Here is a 14,192-nt window from a genome sequence, read left to right on the forward strand (position 1 = left end):
AAGAAGATATTGTTTGTATTTCTTACTTTCAGTCAGGGGAGGCTACAAATGTTGTTAAGCACACACAAACATGCCCAGCAACGTCCGTATATGCGACTCTGACTGATCTTCTGCTTATGCCTCTGCATATCTCCTTTAGATGACTTCCTGTTTACTGTCTTACGTCGAGCTCAGCTCATTGGTCCAAACTGTCAGGGTCAGGCCTGAGCTCCAAACCGTGATAGTGCACCTGTGCTACGCTACAGAAGTTAGCCAACTGCTCCTCAGACATGAAGACGGTTTAATAACATTACACATGTCACTGAGTGTAGCTTCCTTGGCCTTTGTCTGCGTCTGTGTTGTCACTCACAACAATGCTGATGTGGAGATTTGTTTTCAACGTCCTTCACTCAGATCATTTTGAGCATTAGTCCTCACAAGAAAAAGACATGATTTGTTGGTTGAAGGATGCAAGATTACCGCCATGTTAGCAACCGTTGCATGGATAGTCTGAATATTGAATTTTATTTCGAAATTTGCGAGTTTAATCCAGAAAGGAAGCGTTTTCACGATGATGATGGTGACAGTGTTGAAATGCTGCTCCGAAGTGCCGATTCTGACTCGTAAGTTAAACTCGTTGATCGGTCAGCTGCGGACTGAGTCACGCTCCCTCGCTACCTGTCAACTTCACTTCTTCTTCCTCTGTTGTCAGTGGAACTGGAGGGACGGAAGAGCTTACAGCGCCACCCTTCGTCAAGGACCTGACATTACAGTAGTTTGGCTCTCTTTTTGCAACATGAAAGATCGGTCGACAGGATAAACCGGTCTCAGCCTGGGTGCGCAACACAGGGAGAAAGCGACCTCAGTCCCTTCACATTGCAGCGGAGTGCATCATGGAGTACATTTAGCAGCAAGTACACACTCGGCTTGTGTGGCGTGAGAGCGCGTGAGAACATGTGAGAAGTCTCAATTGCTGTCTGTTTACAACACATTTACAAAACACCCCAAGATCAACTCTTGTCTGATGAGATTAACACGGTTCACCTTCCACTCGGCCAGATCTCTTTCGTCTCAGTTCTAAAGTGGAACCATCAACAAACTAGTCACTCCCGACGCTGCCGCCCACCAAAGCTCTAAAACAAAGACCAAAACCCCTGATGTTGCACTTTGGCGGGAGCAACCCAAGCTGAGCGACGGCGCCGGTTTTGCTTGTTGAAATATTATTTCAGCGCTACGTTGTCGTTGCACCCTGCAGAACACGGAGCGGACACAAGAGGACAGAGAGGTCACGCTGGAAGCTTTACATTTGCTACCAATTTACTTCCTGCAGCTTAAATTTCCCTCTTTCTTGCTCAGCTGGACTGATGCTGGAAGTGACCTCTCGGGTAAATAGTCCGCGGTCCGAGCGACCCCAGTCTTCAAACCAAGGCTGTAATAAATACGACAGCGTAACAGAGGGAGTTTGACTTTCTCCCAAATCCTGCAGGGAAAGATGAACGGTCCAGTCGGATCACTGGCTCGTCCGCACTGGAAACCTATTTCACTGTATTGACATAAATCTTGAGGTTTGAGGGCCTGAGCGGGTGGTTTCGCTAAAGAATCGGGTCACAATCGGCTTCTCCTTCAGTTGGCCGACAACAACAGCTAACCTGTGTTGGACCACTTTCCTGGATCTGGATTAACGGAGCCTCGGCATGTAAATCATTGGATTATTTTCTGCTTCTTTTCCACCACCAGCCTCCGTGTCTTGATGAGATGGTCAGATTAGACGATAATGGATGGCAAATACAGTGTAAATAGTGGGAGCCACACGCTTTACCATGTGGAGGGATGATTAAAAATAATGGCGGTGGGGAGTCAGAGCCAGTTTGGAATGGCGGACAAGTTAGATAAATAGAGAGAGTAATAGATGCACTCTGTCGAAGCAGCTTCCATCAGCTTTACTCAGAGAAACACAGATGATGAAGATCGCCTCCCTTCATTTTTTTGTATCAGGCTGTGTGCAAAGAAAAGGGCGTACCTACACAAAAATGTAGGAAAAGTTAGTTTCCCTGTAACCTTCGCCTCAGTGGCACCGACAAGAAATCCCAACAAGATCACAACTCAGCAGCGAGGCTTCTAACCTGCTCGAACAGACAGCAGCGACTGGCTCCCTGTCCACTTTAGAATCGATCACATTTTAGCCTGTCTTGTATTCACCTATGGTTACGTTGTCGAAATACTGACCCCCTCTACAAGCCAGTCAGGAGCCTTATACCCTAGGGTGAGTCCATGCTAGCTGTCTGTAAGTCAGTGCTCCTCCATTACTTCCTGTTGCGCCACCCCGCAAGAAGATGTAAATGTTTTGTGCCCCCCAACTCTATGCCGCCTTTGTAAATAGTATCATTTGTCTATAAAATTATTGTAAGTACACCTCTGCATAACATTGTATCCTTGTTAACGTTAAAGAAAAGAAAAAAGTAAGTGAGCTACACTACACTCAACTTACAATAAAGAACAACTTCAGTAACTTTTTTTTTGTAATGGAAAAGACTTAAAATGCCTGAAATATAAAAAAAAAATGAGTGGATGTGCAATAACACTTTATTCTAGCAAAAAAAGTTTGTTTCGAGGTCACTATTTGAGAAGGACTGTCCTCAGTCAAGGTGAAAGGTGACACAGCCTTGTTGGTCAGGGCACCTCAGCTCTGGAGGAGATCTGCCAGAGGAGATCTGAAATATTATTCCCCCACCTATAAAACTCATTTTTAAATGTGACACATGTTTTGAGAGGTGCAGTAGAAAAACCAAGTTCTCCTGAGAAGGCCCACAGGCGTAAAAAGGCATCTGAACGGGACTATGATTCCACGTTCCAGAGGTCCAGAAGGTGGCAGGAGTGTTTCTGTCTCCTCCTCAGCTTCCCCAGCATCCGTGGCTCTGGCTCCTCGGCTGCCTTCCGACACAAGCGTCCCTCGAACATCCGAAACATGTGGCAGACAAACATGGTGTCATCTCTGCCCCGGGCACATGTGCTCACTGTTTCTGTGCTTTTAGTGTTCTTTCCACTCGGTGTTTATGTGGAAAATGTCGTGTGTGCCTTTGTTCTGTGTCTTTGTCACAGCACGACAGCAGACAATGTTTTAAACATGATCACCATCAACATGACTTATGTTTTCGTAATTCACTCTCAGAATTTCCTCATAAAGCAAAACTACGCTGCTGGCACTCAAGAGGTCGAAGAGATTCCAGTGATTCTTGGCGTAACATCACTTTTGCAACAATAAAATGAAGACCCCAGACAGTTTCTTCAGTTCTATATTTCAGTCAAATGAGTGTATTTCTGCAGCCTGCTAGTGACACAACAGACTAAAGATAATTTCTCTTTACTACATTTTTAAATGTCATTCCATCTTGACTTTCAAGGAAATGAAGATTCGAAATCGAGAATAACACAACTCCTCTGATATTTTCAGAGGGAGAGCATGTTGAAAAAGAAAGGGCAGCGTACTTGTATGTTTAACAATATGTTTTGTTTATATTAAAAATGTTTTTCTGGTCTGTAATAGACACCAAATGTCTTGTGGTTTGGATGAGGATCAGCTATTCTTAGTCAGAAAGTGGTGGTTCTGCTCAGGTAGGGCATGAGATCCTCACCCAGATGATAAAGCTCCAGAATAGTCAGGTCTTGTTCACAAGTGAGGGACAGATGGAGCGTCTGATCAAGGCGTGGTGCAGCATGTCAAACACAAGAACTCAGTATCAGTCATCCATAATTTTATTTTATTTTATTTGTATTTATTTATTTATGTTAAACAAAGACAATAAATAGTAAAAAGAGAATGAACATAACATGAAATACTCCAAACAACATTCAACAAATCACGCATTGACGTTCTCTGTTGATGGATCTTTACAAAATTGCAGCAAATAATGTGTTCACATATACATCTATATTCACATACAAACATAGAATATTAACAAAAAAGCTGCATACAAGATATATAATACACCTCAGAAAAAAAACAAAAAGAAAAAAAATACATATTTATGTCAAGGATCTACCTCCAGTGACATCACATGGGCTTATTTATGGTTCTTGCTCGGTGCAACAATGCTCTGAGTTTGAATCAATTCCAGCTAGATTCACAGTTATTTAGCATTGTACTAACAGAACCAACTTTGTACATGATGAATGATGATAGAAATAACATGTGTAGTTACATATAATTTAATAGTATTTCTTAACAAGCTTTACAGTAACTAAATGTATTGAAAGAATAAGAACATTTTCAATAATAAATAAATATGTGTACTAATATGTACAGTATACACTATACTACTTGAATTGTTGTTAAAGTGTGAACAAACTTGACGATGGTGAAATACCCATATTGACCCAACAGATATAATCTCAATAATATCATAAAGGTTTTCCTCCATTTGTGGCACCAGATCTGATGTCAAGGCTTTCGTAAATGCTCCAGCAGATTTGTAACATCCAGCCCATAAACTACAAACACACCCAGAGGCAAAAGGATGCCGCTGCAATAGCGGCCAAGTGTGTGTGTGCACGGGTTTGAGGCCAGAAAACCGAGATCGGAAAAGAAAAGAGAAGAAGCGTAAGAAACGTGTGTGTGGGCGTCGGAGCGTAACGTTTGCTAATTCAAAGAAGCAATTATTCCCTCCGCCTGTGATGAGCTTAGCCTTTCAATTTCTGGACATCAATGTAAAATTATAATGTGCGAATTAGCCGCACATTTCAGGGGTAGTGGAGGATCACAAAGAAGCCGTATCCCTGTGGAGGAAGTCCTCGCACTGTGGACAAGCAAGTGCTGATATAGCTACGAATGTTCGCTACAAACGTCTCCAGCAAGACTTTGGTTTTTATGAGTTTTACTTTTCTGCTCGGAGTTTGCTTGGGTCTGTCAGAAAACGTTGAGATTTGCTTTTTAAAGGCAAGACGGAACGCTCATGTTTCAACAGTGTTGCCAACTCTTTAGTCAGAAAAGTCTCCACTGGAGGTTCTAGATGTCGCTGGAGGTTGCTGAATGATGTCATCACTCATTTTGCATCATGGCATTATGTATGAGCAACGCATTTACTGCCTGGAGGTGGAATGGTGCCGTACACACCGGCGTCAGGTTGCAGAAGGAACTGCGCTGCGACACTTCAGTGAGTGAGAATGACGCCAGTGAGTGCTTTGTGTCTGGGTAGCGCAGACCTGGGAAAAGTGCGGCCCGGGGGCCATATGCGGCCCTTTGCCTGTGCTTTGTGGCCCTCATAAGGTCAAGCTTTTTTTCCTGTTTCCGTTTTAGACAATAGTAGTTCAACAGTAAATACAACCCATTCATGACAACATTTTTGTTTCTTGTTTTTGTTTCTCAATTTAGTATTTTCCTCAAAATTTATTGAAAATTCAAAACATATCTTGAAATACATTTTCATCTTCAATGTTTGGTCCATAGTTTTATTATGATTCCTATTCAAAAGAAAATGCATGTAAAATGATTTTTTATAGGGTTCATGTCATATTTACACTTCTTAATATCTTGCTTCCATTGAACATTTTTTTTGTTGTTTCATTTTGTCCTAACGTTACTTAAGATTTCTTTTTTCCATCAGATTTCTATGAATGAATTTGGTATATTACTGAATCAAATGATGGACCCATACATACATTTAAACAACAAAATGCTGTTTATTTTGCATCAGTTTGACAACAGCACAATAAGTCACAATGGTGGCTATATTCAAATTTTGTTATCACCTTATTTAAATTAAAGCTCTTTTAATGTCTTGAAAATGTTTGTATAAGAATTTCAATGTTATAAGAATTTCAAGTCCATTCAGAGAGTGGAAACCCTGGTCATTGTGTAGCGAAAAACATCCAACACCCAACAAACATGGAGGAATCCCTGAACAAAAGCAAACAAAAGCATCTGTTTGCTTTTGTTCAGGGATTCCTCCATGTTTGTTGTTGTTGTTCTCATCCTAGCTGCCACGTGTCTTGTGCATCAGTGTGGTCAGTGGACCAGGAACTCATGCACTTACAAAGGTTCCCTGTTGTCTGGAGAGCAAACTGTTCCATTAAATTAAATTAAATTAAATATTTTACTGCGTTTGTTTGTTGTAAATAATTAATAAAATAAATAATAAACCACTAAAACAAAATAATAATAATTATATATATATATATATATATATATATATATATATATATATATATATATATATATATATATATATATATATAAAAATAGTGGAAAAGGCATTCAATTACATTGATGTTTTGTGGTGACAAAACAAGGTTAGCTGTGATTTGACTCTATCACATGATCAAAAGCCGAACCAACACCAGATACTTGTGTGAGCCTCGCATTTGCCATCAAGTCTTTCTCACCAATCCTTTGTTTCGGCGGACTGTCATTTTTCATTCGCGGCTTCAAACAGACCAGTTTGTAGAAGGTGGTCGGGAGTGCGGTCGCAGAGATGCTGGTAACAGGAGATGTTTTCTCAGTGAGTCCCTCTTGAATTTGGAGCGAAAACCCCACCCACAGCACATGGGAACCTCCGTTCACACGAGTGAGAGAAGCGGGAGACGAATGAGATAATAAAGAAGAGGTTGGCAAGGAATGAAAGTGGGCGAGCAAACAGAACACAGGAGGATGAAAGTGATGGACAGATTCAATTCATGAATTTCTGCTTCCAGGTTCAACATTTGGTCAGTAAAACAATCCTCAGCTGACCTGCGGAAGAAAAGCGGGACCAACAATAAACGGGATCAACATCAACTTCTCAGCGGCGGAATGTTTACACCGGTGGAGTGGGTTTGAGCATTTTCTCGCACGAAAGAAACATGGTTTAATAATTCATTTCAACAAAGATAAATTAGTATATATAGTATATGTGTGGTGTGGTGTTATCAAGGTGCAGTGGTCAGTACCTATCTGGACTGTTCAAAGGACGGACTGACTATGGCTTCAGCCATTCTTCTTAGATGCCAGGAATGCAGCATGTTTGAGGTGATTCATATGTTACGTCTGAGTGATCCACGTTTTTTTAAACAACTTGGGACAATGCTTGGTTAATGGATGTGGATGCACTAAAGTGCAGCAAGCGTTGGTTGCTAGTAGCTATCAAAGTAACGGTTGTAAAGGTTTGTTACAAGTGATGGTGAGAGCTTCTTGAAGCACTGAGACATTTAGAGGAATTGGTTCGACTCATGAGTCGACTCTTCAAGAAGGTTCATTCGCACTCTGGCACCACCAAGTGGACTTAAAATATGCGATTCTGCAAGCATGAACTTAAGTCGCCCAAAGCTTTCAGTAGGATTGTCACCGACAATATATGGTGATGGGGGTAAACGCTATAATGGTGTTTGAGAAGACATGGACAAGATATACACACATTCCGCAAAATGTATTATTTATTAACTATTTTTGTTCAAAAATTGCTTTTTTTTTTGTCAAATGTTTTTGGACTGAGCCTGTTTCTTTTCAATGACAGAATTTCCCCCACAATGTCTGTAATACATTGTACTTACCTTGTTGGCAGAGATAACGGGGAAAACTTTCTCTTTCTCGATGGCTCCATGAAAACAGTAAGCGATAATCGTTATAGACCTCCATTGTGTTACATGCCGCTTAAATCTGGAATTGAACTGTTCAATCGACTTCCTGAACCGGTCACATGGTACGGCCAGTTTGAGTCTTTGACCGTCTTTAGCTACGTCATCGGCTACATCATTGGCGCATTTCTCAGCGCGCTGTTCATGCACTCGCTGCCGGATTACTCGGTACACGCACCAAAGGGTCGACACAGCAAACACATCACTATTTGTTACTTAATAGTAATATTAAACAGAAATTACAAAATGGCCAAAACACTTCAACCAAGCAGCAAAGAAACTTCTGAAATGGACGAAACACCATGCAGACTCCGAGAAACATTCAAAGGAGCTTAAACAAACCTGTTTATAAAAACAACTCACTCATTTTGGCGGGACAATATTGTTGCGTCTCATTTTGTCATTTATTGTAATGGTGAAACCATGTGGCGTCACACTCCCAAATGAGACGCTGATCAGAGGAGCGCTGTCACTGTTTATGTGTGGAACAACACTTCCTCACTCGTGAAAGAAGGATGGAGGTTGGGTGAGCCATGGTGCTGCATTCATCCTGTCTCTAATGTGTCGCATCAAATGGCCGTGCGCTTTAGTCAGGGTGACTTGTGTTTTAGGATGTGGCAAAATCTGTCATCGGTTCAGTGACAGCAGCTCCAGTAGAAGATTCGCATTGAAGCATGGTGGAGTCTCCTTTAACATAACATTTTGGATTGTAGTGCTCATCTGTCAAATTCCCTTCTCCTATTTATCATGAGTTGTGTGTTCGTGCTGAAGTCATTTTGACAGATGCTAAAACGTAAGATCAGAAACTTCAGATATAATAAACTCTTAAAGTCATGTGCCAATGATTCTTTGCTTCCTGCCACTATTTCAGCAGCTGTCAGGGTGAGAGCAGCAAATCCCACTGGGGTCGCTCATTGAAAGTTCAAAGGCCGCTCATTGGCTTCCCTCGTGTTTAGCGGCAGGTCGACCGACTGCAGGTAGGTGTGCGGCGGCCCCCGTGCTTGCGTCAGATTTGGGTGTGTCTGCCGAGGAGGGCAGCGTAGAACCCGGGTCATTCATCAGAGCTGGGTGGGCCTGCTGAAAGGGCCAGTGTTGAACCGCCGTGATTGATCTGTGCAGGAGATTGGTCATGGCCTGGAGAGGGGCACGTCGTTCCCGCCGTCGGTTCAGACCAATTATATCAGCGGGGGATTTGAGTAATGCTGTAATTCAAAATAAAGCCTGTTTTTTCTCTCCCTGGGAACACAGTGCTGCAAATCCAGCAGAAAGTTGAATCTACGTCCGGCCATTTTTCATCCAAACCTGTTGCGTAACAGCGTGACAGTTGCGCTGTGTGCACTCTTCACCTGCTGCGGGATTGTTTTTGGTCCTCTCTCACCAACTGAAAAAAAAAAAAAAAAAAAAAAAAAAGTTAAATAGGCTTCACAAGTAAAATATTAATCTTATATAAATTAACTGATAATGACACGCAACCTAATAAAAAATATGAAAAAAATATATACATGAATTTAACCAGTTAACTATTATTTTATTAACTTGTTTATTTATTTATTATTTCCATGAACATGACATTGACAAGAGAAGATTCAGGTATTTCCTGAGACTTTCATCTGTGCGATTGTTTGTGGCCTCCATTTCAGTGTGTGACATCACTACCTCGATCACCACATCTGCTCTCATTCCTCGGCCCCAGCTTTATCTTTATTCCTTGAATGACAACGCAGTAGCAGCAGTAAGTGAATTATATTTTAGGGGGAGAGCTCACCAGAAAAAGCAGACTACATTGTTGAATAATCCTCTCTAAATGTACGTTTGGATATAAAACCCCAGCGCTCTCGACCTTGACTTTCTCCCTTTTCATATTTCCAAAAACGAATTAAAACTTTTTTTTTCCCCGTAGTGACGTCACTGTTTTGACCACAGCAACAGTTTGATCTTCAGGAGTCGTGTTGCCAAGTCATGCTTTAGAGAGACTTGATGCTCCAAGAGGGGCACTTAAATCAAGAGATTAAACTTGTTTCCTTCGGTCCCCCAGTCTGATAAATTAAACTCGATTTCAAAGCTGAAGGAATGGTTTCACTTTGGCAATGCTCAAGTCACAACTACCGGGTCATTTTTTAAGAGGACGTCAGCTCTCGGGTTCATTTGTGGGTTCGACTTGTACCTCGTTTCTCTCTGCTGCGAACAAAGCAGTTCAGGCTGATGACAGATGACTCATTGTGAAATGATGCTACAATTCAGCTGAGGTGGATCTGGACAAAAGGTCTTTGGGTCAGATTCAGAATCATCTTTATAGCTTTCTGGACGGCTTCTGCTTTGCCATCACAAATATCACATGGTGCTCCAGCTCTGAGCCCCTTCTTGTTTGCGATGGTGATGGACAGGTTGACAGATGAGGTTAGACAAAAGGCCCCGTGGACGATGATGTTTGCAGATGACATTGTGATCTGTGGTGAGAGCAGGGAGCAAGTGGAAGATAAGCTGGAGAGGTGGAGGTTTGCCTCAGAAAGGAGAGGAATGAAGGTTAGCCACAGTAAGACGGAATACATGTGTGTGAATGAGAGGGAGCCAAGTGGACAGGTGAAGTTACAGGATGAAGAGATAAAGAAGGTGAGGGATTTGAAGTACTTGGAGAGTGTGACAAAGAGTTGGAGAAGCGGGTGCAGGCACGTTTGGAAACATGGTTTGGAAACAGTGGCACTGAGGAAAAGACAGAAGGGAGAGCTGGAGGTCGCAGAGATGAAGATGCTGAGGTTCTCTCTGGGAGTGAGCAGGATGGATGGGATCAGGAAGCAGTAGATCAGAGGGACAGCACATGTCAGGTGTTTAGGAGACCAAGTCAGAGAGGCTAGATGGAGATGGTTTGGACATGTACAGAGGAGAGAGAGCCAGTACATTGGTAGATGAAGATGTTGAGGTTGGAACTGCCAGGCAGAAGGTGGAGAGGAAGGCCAAAGAGGAGCTTGATGGAGGTGGTGAAGGAGGACATGAGGTTTGTAGGTTTGAGAGAAGAGGAAGCAGAGGACAGGGTGAGATGGAGGAGGATGATCCGCTGTGCCACAAGAAAAAAGAAAAAAGAAATGATAGCTCCACAGGGCTCTGTGTTTGGATCCAAACAGGGTTAACTGCTGCACTCAAAAACTTTCTCACAGCTTAATTTCTTAAGAAAAACAGTTATTGAGACTTTGAGACTTTTCCTAGCTTCATGACTCCTGGACATGCTATTGGACATGCTAAATCTTCTTCGAAGAAAACAGTAGAAAACCCACTGAAGTCCCATTTCAGCTCATGTTTCGAGGAATATTTCCAAACTTAGGAGTGTGAGTTTTGTGGCCAAAAAAGCTGAGACCATGAGTGTCGTGTTCTCTGAGGTCTTGGGTCGTGAACTATGAGCTAGTGAAGGGAACATGCTGTTATAGATGTTGGCATAGTCAAGTTAATACATTTTCTTTGGGCAGTGAAGAAGAGAGTGAAGGCAGGGTGCCAAGTGGGGAGACAAGTAATCTGTGGGAGCAACAGTGAAAGGAGAAGTAGAAGAAAGTAGGTGTGACAAAGATTGGTTGAGGTGGATGAGGCTGACTTGCAGGACCAAAAGAACAAGGGATCTTAAAAAGTCTTAGCAATTTATTTCCCGCATTTGATTTATCGGGAAAAAACTCTAGTACACTCATAATTTGTCCTCAAGTGGGGCAGTTCTATCATGTCCATTTGACGTAACCAGTCTGATGAGGACATGACAAAGTTTTTTGGAGCAACATGAAAGCAAACTTTTCAATAACACACCCCGCCAATGACTCACAGAACAGAGGCAGGAAATTCATCTTAATGTTTGCCTCCCACAGAACTCAGCAAATGTGTGTAAGCGTGCCAGTGGGTGGGTGGGTGTGTAAGTGAGCGGACTAATAAGTGGGAGGGGTCAAGGGCGAGTCTGCGACTCCCGTATCGCTGCCCTTTTCAAACAGACGGCTGAGTCACTTCTGAGGAAACTGCAGGAGACGTCGCACAATGAGAGAGTCAAGTGGGAGGAAGTGACATCATCGCATCAATGTCGCAGGGACAGATTTAGATAAGTATTTAAGTGTTGTGTTCAGAGTGGATCAAATGGAATAGGATTTAAGGGGAACGCCACATGACTTAATGGAGTTTTGGTGCTGAAGAACAGCTCCAATCCAAGTCACTGTCCTGATGCACAAAACACAAAACGCTGAGTTGCTGTTTGGTTATCAGCGTATAGAGGAACAACTCACATGTTACTGTTTGTGTGTGTATTCTGAAGTCTCATAGACTGTTGTTGGGGACCTGATGATACCACTTAAAAAGTCATACTTAGTTGGATAAGAAATTCTTATAATCCGGGTAAGGATGGACACTACCATATTACATGTAGAATATTGTATGTAAAATAGAGCCCAATAATCGTAATATTAATGATAATATTAATGAAACCAGTTCTTCCAGAAAACAGAAACAAAACTTTGAGGGGGATCTTTTTGTTCTTTCTTTGCCTCATTGACCGCAAACACCAGGTCAAGTGCTCGTGCTTGTATACATTTCTTTCCCTCATCTCTTGTCACCATCAAAAGTGTCTTTCTTTTGCGACCACTCTCATGTTGTCACTGTAAGATTTACTTTTTTGATATAATTATGCACTGATAAAACAGCAATAAACAACATTGTGGCTTCTGGTTCTATTATTGAAAACATACAAAACAGTCATGAAAAGTCTGAAGCTAAGAATCTTTCTCTCAAGATCTCACTTTTAAAATTAAAATATTTTGTACATCATTCCTCAATAGATGTTTTGTACTGTTGTTATGGGAGATGTCTTGATCTGTGAAAAGGAAGAGACTTCTCCTTGTGGATTCATTTTGAAAAGGAAAACTGAAATAGTGCTAGGTTAGGCCTTCAGTTTCACACCAAGAGGGTTGCAACTTCCAATCCATCTCAAGGCAAATCAGGGTTTGAATGTTCTTCCCGAGGGGGTAGTGGGTTTCCTCCGGGCTTTATAGTCTCCTCCTACTCTACAAAAACATGCAGATACTTATTGGTGTCTGTTGAGAAACTGCATTTCAACATCGGTGCTTCTTTTTATTTCAGTACAGCTGGTAACGGCAGCAGCTAGGCAAGCGCTGATGCTCATAACACTATCCAATAAAATGACCTTGAATCTGCCGTCTTTCCTGTGCTGAAGCACTTCCAAGTTCTGGGACGCTTAACTTTTCTGCTGTCTTCAGCTCACACGAGCAAAAGAAGAAGAAGGAAGGACGGAACATGTGTTATTACTCGCATATTATTTATGTTCCTACAGGCATTTTTGTTAAAATTGCATAAATCAAAGAAATAAATCGAGGAACAGGAACAGACAGGAGTTTCCTCCCTGGCGGTATCCTAACTGGAACTTTATTTTGGCAAAGCTGCACTTTCAGTAGTTGGGTCAAGTCTTTACACAAACCTCTGGGCCCACGGCCAAAGTGCCCCCTTGAATTTTATTTGCGAGGTTTTTCACAAAAGCCTTTGGAATATGGTTTTTTTAACACAAGATTAGCACACTTTAATTGCCTTTCCATGATATTTGGTTTCCTAACAGAAACAGGCGGCGCTGCTAACGCACTTGTGTGCCCATGATGACTTTCTCTCCCACGCTCTCTGAACTCTGGAGTAGGAACAATAGAGGCTGGATTAAGACGAAAATAAGCGCTTGCAGACGCTATGTGTTTTTTTGTTTCATGACACTAAATGATGCAGCTGTGACGTATGACAAAAACAATGTTGCCTCTGTCCTAAAATTAGGATTCATTATATAAAAAAACAACAACATTCACAGTGTGTAAATCCACCTAATCCCACAAATTCTAAATTCTCCTTGACCTTTAGGCAGACTCTTTTGTCAGAAACTTTCCACCACTTTTGGTACCAGAGCACTGTTCCAGCATTGCTCTGAGGAATCCAGCAGGTTTTTTCTTTGGCATGACTAGCAAACATAATCATGCTGTGCTGTGTAATCCTGAACAGGAATAGCGCTGTCCATTGTTTAGACCCGCCGGACAAACTAGAGCAAAATCTCTGTCACCTGTACGAGTTGAGCAAAGGCATCAAATCCCCTATGGTGTTAAAGCACTGGGGAGAACCCCGACTCTCATGCAGGGTTCATCAGAACCTGATGGATGCAAGAATGGTGCTAGGCAGAATAGTAATTCAAAGCCCAAAACTGTTAGCAGAAAGTAGAATTAGTTGACCTTTACATATTTTGGACCAAAGAGGAAGAAACCACACCAAACACTTGGACTGTGGGAGGAAACCCATGGTAACACATTAAGGTCACTCATGTTCACGTCCCTGGAACTTTATCTATTTATTTTTTATTTATTTATTTTGACAAATTTCAGGGGCACTTTTGACATTTCTCACGTCTGTCCTCTATTGTGGTTTCAGTACAGGAGCTTCTGAAAACAGTGTAATTTAAGCAGTGACCAGGCCTTTTCTGTGCTTCAGCTATCCTTGGATATTCTGCAGGCCTCCTCACTACCTGCTTTCAAATCCCTTGTTAAAACACATATTGTGTGTCTTTTATGGACTGAGTCATTTATTGATATATTGTGTTTTCCCTT

This window comes from Synchiropus splendidus, chromosome 1 (assembly GCF_027744825.2).
Source record: "Synchiropus splendidus isolate RoL2022-P1 chromosome 1, RoL_Sspl_1.0, whole genome shotgun sequence".
In the NCBI taxonomy this organism is placed as follows: Eukaryota; Metazoa; Chordata; class Actinopteri; order Syngnathiformes; family Callionymidae; genus Synchiropus; species Synchiropus splendidus.